Source organism: Dipodomys merriami, unplaced genomic scaffold (genome assembly GCF_024711535.1).
Source record: "Dipodomys merriami isolate MVZ:Mamm:240054 unplaced genomic scaffold, mDipMer1.0.p SCAF_295, whole genome shotgun sequence".
In the NCBI taxonomy this organism is placed as follows: domain Eukaryota; kingdom Metazoa; phylum Chordata; class Mammalia; order Rodentia; family Heteromyidae; genus Dipodomys; species Dipodomys merriami.
The window spans coordinates 1,103,971-1,114,661 of record NW_027204437.1 but is presented as its reverse complement, the minus strand read 5'-3'; the positions used below and the strand labels follow the sequence as shown (position 1 = coordinate 1,114,661).

The 10,691-nt window shown below is 34.2% G+C and overlaps 2 pseudogenes; one reads left to right on the top strand and one right to left on the bottom strand.

Moving 5' to 3' along the window:
* Positions 1 to 447: 447 nt before the first annotated feature.
* On the bottom strand, positions 448 to 546 carry LOC138839163 (U6 spliceosomal RNA; annotated as a pseudogene).
* A 9,550-nt stretch (positions 547 to 10,096) lies between these two features.
* On the top strand, positions 10,097 to 10,193 carry LOC138839161 (U6 spliceosomal RNA; annotated as a pseudogene).
* The last annotated feature ends 498 nt before the right edge of the window (positions 10,194 to 10,691 follow it).

Sequence of the window (10,691 nt, the reverse complement as noted above, 5' to 3'; positions counted from 1 at the left end):
TCTGTTGAAATGAGTACTAAAGAAACTAAAGATATTTCTGGTGCTTCTGTGAAAAATTATACCTTTAAATATTCTGTATTCTGTTTGTATAATGCCCATTATCTATTTTATTCTTTCCTAGATATAAGACTTTGAATTCTACATTGGTTTATAATATATAGGTTCATTAATAAATGTGTCCTTTCAGATTGCATTCCATACCAAAACAGTTTAAGATTCCTTTTTTACTAGGTCCTTATAGTATATTTCTTTGGAATAAAATGACAATGTTGTCTAATTTTAAAAGTTTTATAACGATTATGCTATGTAAAGGCCTTTCTAAGGTGAAGATTTAATACACTGATATCAAACTGACTTTTATTTATATGGATTACATGTATTGTTACACTATTAATTTTGTAATCAACTTTTTAATAATTGTTTTTCATTTCTTGCATCTGAAGAATGAAAAATCTGGAATAATTCACAGATTTTCATATCATCCTTTGCAATTGCCATGTTAATCTCTGTATTGGTGTAATTTGGGTTCATGTGCTGCTGAAGCATGTAATGTCCTCTAAATTTAGGTAGTTAATGATGCAATATTTATACAGGATTATATCCTTGGGTGCCTGTTTGTAACAAGGAAACCTTATTGTTTCTAACAATGCTACTGATCTTATTTCCCTAAAATTCTGTGTATAATGGAAAATAATTATATTGTTCAGTTGAATGCTCACGTTTGTAATTTTTTTTGTCAATGACTATTTTAAATCTTTTTCATTTTAGTTTAATCATACTTTGAAGCATTTTTAGCTAGGTCCAAAGGGGATGGCTTTTTCAAATACTTATTTATTCAACTGAGTTTGCTCTGTATAGCTAACGGATTCAAAGTAAGCCTTGCTTAAGAGCTACTTCTAAACTTCTGCAGCTGAAATTTTCCCAAATGCGGTCTCATTGGCACAAATGTCTACCAGGTGCTTTACCCTTCTTCCATGTAGGATCAGACCAACCAGAATATCTTACCCTGATCGCGTAAATTGTCTTACTTGAACAAAATAAATCTTAGTTCCAAGGGATCATAGAAAAATGAATATTTCAGACAGAACTTTTCAGACTAGAAGGTTTTTTATCAAAATATAATGGTTTATTATACCTACCATTTCAAAAGTAGCTAAAGCCAAGAAGGTGAAAAAAATTGTTCATATGCATGATTACCTAATGTCCGGGCCTGTCTACCTTCCAACCAGGCAGGAACTTAGACTACTGCCTTTCTATCACCAAATATTTTCATAGCTCCAGGAGAAGTCCATATGTTTCTCCTTGTTATTAGGCCTTAAATTGGTAATGTTTCCTCTTGCCTCCAATCTGTGAATCTACAAAAGGTAAAGGTTTAAATCTAACTCTATCAAACACTGAGGTAGAGATAATGGAAAAATACTTTAAAACAGAGTAGCTTTGGATACCCTAACCAAAACAGAACAATGCAAAACATGTGCCATTTTATTATATTATATATAGTTATATATTTTATATTTATATGTGCTGATTTTATATTTCACACAGTGAAACTTACTAGAATCAATTGATAATTTGACAAATAAATTGATATTTATTTATTCCAATAAATAGAATTGGAATGTAAATAATTAGGTTTAGAATATATATTAGAATATAAAAAGTATCAATGCAATGTCTTCGGTATATACTTGTGATAACTTCTAAGTGTTCATGGTCTTCTGAATTCACATTGTTAAAAATAAATGTTGTTTTCCTCTAATCTATAAGAGATTTTACTCTGATGCTCTGTTTATTGTTTTAACTCACTGGTCCCAATCTGTTTTTCTCCATATTTCTGATTCATTCCTCCTACATATTATACTCCAATTTTGCTAATATTATATCTAAAAGACATTATTCTTCTATAGACCCATGGGTCCTAATATCTTATGGTTGAGTTACCTGCATCATCAGATAACAGGGGCAATACTTCTCACCTAGGACTACGCAACATGCCAGCAGACAGTAACTGAAAATCCATCTCAATTTCTCATTTCTTATATTTCAGGGCTCCAATTCCTTGAGAAACAAGAATTAGCAGCAAGCAATTGTGTAATGTAAGGCAACTTAAAATGAAAGATGAAGTCACAAAATCGAGAGAAATTACTGTATTTCAACCTGAATTGACAGATGACCAGCCCATATGAGTGAACAAGATCAGAAAGTGTCACAAGATTATTTTTAATACCCCTCCCCTTATGACTAATGTAATATTTCAGTCCAGCATAAGTGGGCCAAAAAATAGTTCCTGGAAAGATAGATCCGTGATTGATCTACCATGGTCAGGAAAATGACTTAGAGGTTAAATTTAATTCAGCAAAACATTAATTGAGAAGATCGCTTGTGCTTCAAAACACTGGTACTTTAGTACAACTTGGTTCTGTGGTATAAAAATGTTGTCATTCTCAAACCAACCTACATTTAATCTCCTGAAAGTGTATTCCTTTTCAAATGAACTTTTTGAAATCACACTTACCAAAATAACATTTGATAATTAGATGACACTTAGTGACACTACAAGTTTTTCAAGTGTAGGGAGCAAGTTACAATAGACTTGATTCATTTACCCAGCACTAATGTCAGACAGGTTCAACCATTCATTAAAGTCTAAAAGTAGTACCACGCACCATTTGTGTTGCTCAGTAGGTACCTTCCAGAAATTTGTTTAATAGATCAACCTCCCATATTTCAACCCTAAACATTAGCTAATAAAGTAAATTTCATCACTTAATAAGGGGCATTTTAAAAAGTCACAAATACTTGCCTTATCATATGCTGTTTTGTTTTCCCTCTGTCTAACACAGTAAGAAATATGTCTTTAAGTCTTGAATATGGGTACTCATCTGAGGTGTGACAAAATCTATCTTCTATTTCTATCATATTCTTCTATATTAGTATATGTTACTTTCCTTCTTTTTCCAAAACTTATAGGTAGTAGAAAGTTTTATTCCATGTAATATAAAATAATCACACATCATTGTACAAAACCATTTATAAAAACTGGTAGTTAAGAATACATTCAAAGCCATTTTTAAACTTTCTTGTTGACTAAAGATTAATCTTCAAATGGATGAGAATATAATCATGTCTAGGTGTTTCAAGTCTCCAGTCTTGCAAATTGTTATTGCAGATGAATGAATTATGGAAATATAAGCTGACATCAGTTCAAGTATGTGCAGGACTGAAACTCCATGGAATGTATATAAACCTTTCAAATATTAACAGACAGTTTAACAGAATGACTATCAGGAAGTTGAAAACAGAGAGCCATAATAGTAAAGACATAGAATGAATGAAAAATGGAACAAGGGGCAAGTACAGCTAGAATACTCAATGTACACATTTGAGAAAGGAAGAGGTAAATCGGAAATAAATCTTGGAGAATGGAGTGGTTGAGAATGATAGATGGTGTCACTGTGATCCAGGAGCAATGGATAATTAGGTGGACATATTTAATTGTAAGACACTTGCACAACCTTTGGAAATTCAGTTAAAAAAACACAAAAACACATAAAAAACACAACCAAACAGCAATCTGTAGGGAGTATGAATATGACCTCTCAAAAATTTTAAGCAGTTAATGGAGGGAATTCTTAGTAAAAGCAAACAAAGATGTTCAAAGAGGGCAGTTTGGCGTAGGGGAGTATTCTGAACAGATTTAAATAGATTATCTAAGGTTATAAATCACATATATCTGCTGCAAATATTATCTTTCTTCTATGAGTTCTCTTTGTCTGAACTTGATACTCCAGTCCTGAGCCACAATTGATAGCTTGGAAAAATGGAATGGAAGAAACAAAATGACGAACCCATTACTCCACTGTAGAGAAAAAAATCCTTTATTTTTTCCTCTCATCTCTCTTCACTACATTTTATTCATACTTTTAGGTCAATTCATTTTGAATTACATTTTCCTTCTTTATTCTGGCAAAGTAATTGGTCAAATAATTCACTAAAAGTTATTTGCCATTTTTTTTATTATGCTGTTTAATTGACTAAGCGAGTCCATTAAACTTTCCTCTTGTATTTGGTTGCCATGAAACAACATCTATGTTAATGAGGACAAATCTAATGTAAAAATTGTCTCCAGAAAACCAGTCCAAGAAACTGTGATTACAAATACTTGGCTAACTTTTTTCTTTTTCCTTTACCTTGAAAGTCTTCTTGTGTCTAAATTGCCCAGAAAAATAGGTGCTCCATCACTTTTTGTTTCAATCAATTCTAACCTCAAGGACATATTTTGCTAACAAGATGCTTAGAGGAAACCAAAAAATACTCAATTTTTATCTTCTCACTTAAGACTCTCCTTAGATATCATATCAGGAACAGTGAAGTTTCTCTTTGCAAAATTATTTCAATATATTATTTTTCTCTTGTTCTTGCATTTGCTCACCAAGATGTATGGAGAAGAATAGAGGAAAATCACCCATACCTTGGAAGACAGGTCTGTTACAAAAGGACAACGCTTCTGTGTCCTACTTCTATGTCCTCCTCTCAGCTCTTTCCTGATTTCCAATTAAACACAGCTTCTTGGCTATTGAAGCCTCACCCACTGCTTCATCTTCATAGTTTTTTTAAAACTCTTTTAAGGGTAGAGACCCAGCTATATACAACCAATCTGAAAAGGATCCCAAACCTCAAAATCTAAAGGAGTTTTATGACTCTTCAGGAGGACGATTGGGAGACCTAGGACCCCCCATGCCAATCGTTTGATCATCACATTCCTGCCTCATTTTGTCCCCTTTCCTATTGGCCAATATTCGTCGCTGTAACTGATCTGGATATGACCAGGTGTCAGGAATGGTAGTGGTTAGAGCCCCGTTCTTTTTTTGTCTAGGAGACAACTCCTCCGCTACTTGCACTCTCAGCAATCACTGGCAACCCAATGACTCATATCCTTTTGCAGGTTTGGTACGTGTTCCCCCATTTATTGTTCTGGCTACTAATGACTCTCAGTTTTCCCAGGTTCATTTGATTCATCCGTGCACTAAAAGAGCAGTAGGATTGATCCTTGCAATCGGGTCCGCAATCATCGCTACAGTGGCTTCAGCTACCACCGCGGCTGTATTGCTGTCCCAAAGCGTGTCCACCGTGCAACAGATAAACCAGCTCATCCCTCAACTGTCATCCATAGAATTATAACATTTACAAGTTGCCAATCATCTTAAGGGAGGCCTCCTTGTGCTCCAACAACAAATAGACTTGCTCCAAGAACAGATTACGTTTCTTTGATTACAACAAGGAGGACTATGTAATCCTTTGACTAATTCTGTCGGTCAGCTTACCACTCCCGCACCCAATTTCACTGAACTTAGTAACTACCTCAAAGGCCCTAAGTCCCTTAAGTACTTAAACTTCAACCAAAACCTGCTGCATGATGGTACCCACCTAAACCAGACCACCATTCAGCTTATTCCCGCTGTCTCCTTTTTAGAAGATGTGCTTAAAAAGTTACAACAATGGTTTTCGCCATCCTCTCTGGTCATCTGGGGAGGCCGTGCACATGTAGGGCTTACTCTCCTAGGAATTATTAAATGCTTGCACTCCCGGCAAAAATGCCTCCAATGACGGGTCACCATAATGACGGTCCTTTTAAAAGAAAAGGGAAAATTTGTGGGTAGAGCCGGTCAGATCTGGTTGAGTCAGCTAGAGTAGCAGTTGAAGCACACTTCCTGCTCATAGAGACGTGACCCACAGGCACGTCTGCCTAGCTTTCCTGCCATGAGCTGTCCCTGCTCCCTACATGCCCCCGGGGGACCAATCAGTGCCTGTCACCAAGCAGTGCCCATCATCAACTCCCCGCTAAGTAATTGGCTGGGAAGGACTCAGGAGGTTGGGAAAGTTGGAGCTATAAAATCCCAACCCTTGTGCAGAAATAAACCAGAACTGCTTAAGCCTGTTCTCCCAACGTGTGTTCCTTGAGTGCGTCGTTCACACTTACCTCCTGCCAGAGATCTAGCCCTACAATGTAGCAATGGGGGAGTCCTTATAGTCCTTCACCTTCATTAGACTTGAAGCTAAGAATCTGTGATTAGTTGGAAATCAGGCAAGAGCTAAGTGGAGGACAGAGAAATAGGACATAGGAGCATTGTCCTTTTGTGAAAGACACTGTCATCCATGGTATGGGTGATTCAACTCTATTATTCTCCATACATCTTGTTGAGCAAATGCAAGATGAAGAGAAAAAAATAATCTATTGAAATAATTTTGCAAAGAATAACTTCACTGTTCCTGACATGGTATCTAAGGAGAGTCTTAAGAGAGAAGATAAAAGTGCAGTATTCTTCGGTTTCCTCTAAGCATCTTGTTAGCAAAATATCTTTGAGGTTATAAGTGATTGATCCAAAAATTGGCAGAGTACTTATTTTTGAGGGCACTTTAGACAAAGAAGACTTTCAAGGTAAAAGAAAAAAGAAAAATGTATAGCTAAATATTTGTGATCACAGCTTCTTGGACTGGTATTTTGGAGACAAAGTTTTACATTAGAGATTGTCCTCATTAACATTGATGCTGGGTTTCTGTGGCAACCAAATGCAAGCGGGAAGTGTAATGGACTCGCTTGGACAAGAAAACAGCATGATAGAAAAAAATGGCTAATAATATTTAGTGAATTATTTTGACCAATTACTTTGCCAGAACAAAGAAGGAAATATTTAATTCAAATCACTTGACTTAAACTTATGAATAAAAGTAGTCAATAGAAATGAGAGAAAACGTAGACGACTGTTTCCTCTCCAATGGATTAATGGGTTCTTGATCTTGTTTCTTCCATTCTATCTTCACAAGCTATCAAGTGTGGCTCAGGATTGGAATATCCTTTCAGACCAAGAGAACTCGCAGAAGAAAATATTTGGAGCAGATGTAGGTGATTTATAACCTTAAACAGTCTATTTAAATCTGTTAAAATTTCTCCTCTACCCCAAATTGCTCACTTCGAACAGCTTTGTATGCTTTTCCCAAGATTGTCCTTCATTAACTATTTAAAATTTTGAGAGGTCATAATCGTACTCTATAGAGATTGCTGTTTGGTTGTGCTTTTTGTGTGTTTTTGTTTTTTGTTGTGTTTTTTCACTGAATTTCAAAAAGTTGTGAAAGTGTGTTACAAAAATGTCCATCTAATTGTCCAATGTTCCGGGATCAGAGTCACTCCTTCTATCATTCTCAACCAACCCCTTCTACAAGATTTATTTCCGATTTACCACTTCCTTTCTCACATGTGTATATTAAGTATTCTAGCTGTACTTGCCCCTTGTTCCATTCTTCGTTCATTCTATGGCTTTATTATTATTCCTTTACTATTATTACTATTAATTCAATTTCCTGATACTCATTCTGTTAAACTGTCTGTTAGTACTTTGAAAGGTTTATATACATTCCATGGAGTTTCAATTCTGCATATACTTGAACTGATGTCAGCTTATATTTCCATAATTCATTCATCTGAAGTAACAATTTGCAAGACTGGAGACATGAAGCACCTAGACATGATTTCATTGCCCTCCATTTGGAAGATTAATCTGTAGTCAACAAGAAAGTTTAAAAATGGCTTAGAATGTATTCTTAACTACCAGTTTTTATAAATGGCTTTGTACAGTGGTGTGTGATTATTTTATTTTACATGGGATATTTTCAACTAACTATAAGTATTGGCAAAAGAAGAAATATCAAATTTACTACGGTAGAGGAATATGATAGAAATAGAAGACAGATTGTATGTTTGTCAAATCTCTGATGAGTACCCATATTCAAGACTTAAAGTCATATTTCTTACTATGTTAGACATATAGGGAAAACATAAAACACCATATGATGGGCAACTATTCATTACTTTTTAAAATGTACTTATGTGATGAAATTTACTTTATTAGCTAATGTTTTGGTTTGAAATATTGGAGGCTGAACTATTTAACAAATTTTTGAAGGTACCTACTGAAAAACACAAATGGTGGGGGGTACTATTCCTACACTTTAATGAATGGTTGAACCTGTTTGGCATTAGTGCTGGGTGAATAAATCAACTCTATTGAAACTTGCTCCCTACACTTGAAATACTAGTAACCTCACTAAATATCATCACTTGTAAAGTGTTATTTTGGCAAATGTGATTTTTAAAAGTTTATTTGAAAAGGAATATACTTTCAGCAGATTAAATGTAGGTTATATTTCTTTGAGAATGACAACATTTTTATACTACAGAACCAAGTTTACTGAAGTACCAGTGTTTTGAAGCACTAAGGATCTTCTCAATTAATGTTTTTTGAATTATATTTGACCTCTATGTCAAGTATTCCTAGCATTGGTAGACCAATTATGGATCTATCGTTCAGGAACTATTTTTTAGCCTGCTGATACTGGACTGAAATCATTCATTAATCATTAGGAGAACGGTATTACAAATAATCTTGTGACATTTGTGGTCTTTTCCACTCATATGGCATGGTCATCTGAAAATTGAAAGTTTGAATTACTGTACTTTCACATTTTGTGATTTCATCTTGCATTTTAAGTTGCCTTGCATTTCCCAATTGCTCACTGCTAATTCCTTCATTTCAAGGAATTGGGGCCCTGAAATGTAAGAAATGAGAAATTGAGATGGGTCTTCAATTACTTTCTCTTGGCATGTTGCATGGGCATAGGTGGGAACTTTTGCCCTAGTTATCTGATGATGCAGATAACTGGGACCTGGGATCCTAGGACCCATGGATCCTGTAGAAGAATAATACCTTTTAGACATCATATCAGCAAAATTTGAGTATAATCAGTAGGAATGCTTCAGAAATATGGAGAAAAACAATTTGGGACCAGCGAGTTAAAACAATAAACAGAGCAGCAGAGTAAAATCCCTTATAGATTAGAGGAAAACAACATTGTTTTTTTTACCATGTGAATTCAGAAGACCAAGAACACGTAGAAAGTATCACAAGTTTATACCGAAAACATTGCATTGATACTTTTTATATTCTAATATATATTCTAATCCTGATTATTTATATTCCAATCTATTTATTGGAATAATATAAATTAATTTGTCAAATTATCAATTAATTCCAGTAAGATCCACTGTGTGAAATATAAAATCAACACATATAAATATAAAATATATAATTATCTATAAGAAAATGTTTTGCATTGTTCCGTTGTGGTTAGGGAATCAAAGGCAACTGTTTTAAAGTATTATTCCATTGCCTCTACCTCATTGTTTGGGAGAATTAGAACTAAAGCTTTACCATTCAGGGATGTACAGCTTAGAGGCAAGAGGAAACACTGTGGTTAAAACACTACCAATTTAAGGCCTAATAACCAGGAGAAACATATGGACTTCTCCTGGAGCTATGGAATATATTTGGTGATAGAAAATCAGTGGTGTAACTTCCTGCCTGGTTGGATGGTAGTCAGGCCAGGACATTAGGTAATCATGCATATGAACAATTTTTTCACCTTCTTGGCTTTAGCTACTTTTGAAATGGTAGGGTGTAATAAGCAGTTATATTTTGAAAAAATACCTTCTAGTCCGAACAGTTCTGTCTGAACTGTTTGTCTCTATATAATCCCTTGTAACTAAGATTAGTTTTGCTCCAGTAAGACAATCTATGCTGTCAGGGTAAGACATTCTGGTTGGGCTGTTCCTACATGAAGCAAGGGTGAAAGGTCAAGGAGACATTTGTGCCAGCAAGACCTCATTTGGGAAATTTTAAGCTGCAGAAATTTAGAAGTAGCTCTTAAGCAAGGCTTACTTTTAATCCATTAGCTCCACAAAGCTAAATCAGTTAATAAATAAGTACTTGAAAATCCATCACCTTTGCACCTATCTATAACGGCTTCAAAGTATGATCAAATTTCAAATGAAAAAGACTAAAAATAGTCATTTACAAAAACTTGCAAATGTGAGCAATCGAACAAACAACATAAGTTTTTTCCACCATACACAGAATTTTACAGAAATAAGATGTATAACAATTTTGGGAACAATAAGGTTTCCTTGTTACAAATAGGCAACCAAGGATATATACCTGTCTTAAGATTGCATCATTGATTACTTAAGTTTATAGGTTACTACATGCTTCAGCAGCAGGTCTACCTGAATTACAATACAGAGATTTACATGCCTCTTGCACAAGGATGATATGAAAATTTGTGAAGTATTCCATATTTTTCATTCTTCAGATGCAAGAAATGAAAAACAGTTATTCAAAAGTTGATTACAAATATACAAGTGTAATAATATATGTAATTCATAGAAATAAAAGTTAGTTTGACATCAGTGTATTCAATCTTCACCGTTTTAGAAAGGCCTTTACATAGCATAACCTTTATAATACTTTTTAAATAAATAACATTGTCATTTTATCCCAAAGAAATAAAATTCTATAAGGACCTAGGAATTAAAAGAATTTTAAAATGTTTCTATATGGAATGCAATCTGAAAGGACACATTTATTAATGAACGTATGTATTATAAAACAATGTCGAATTCAAAGTATTATATCTAGGAGCGAATGAAATAGATTATGGACATTATACAAACAGAATATTAAATATTTTAAAATATACTTTTTCAGACAAGCACCAGAAATATCTTTAGTTTCTGTACTACTCATTTCAACAGATAAATTAAAATTTTTTCTGATTTAAAAAATCACAAACTCTATAGA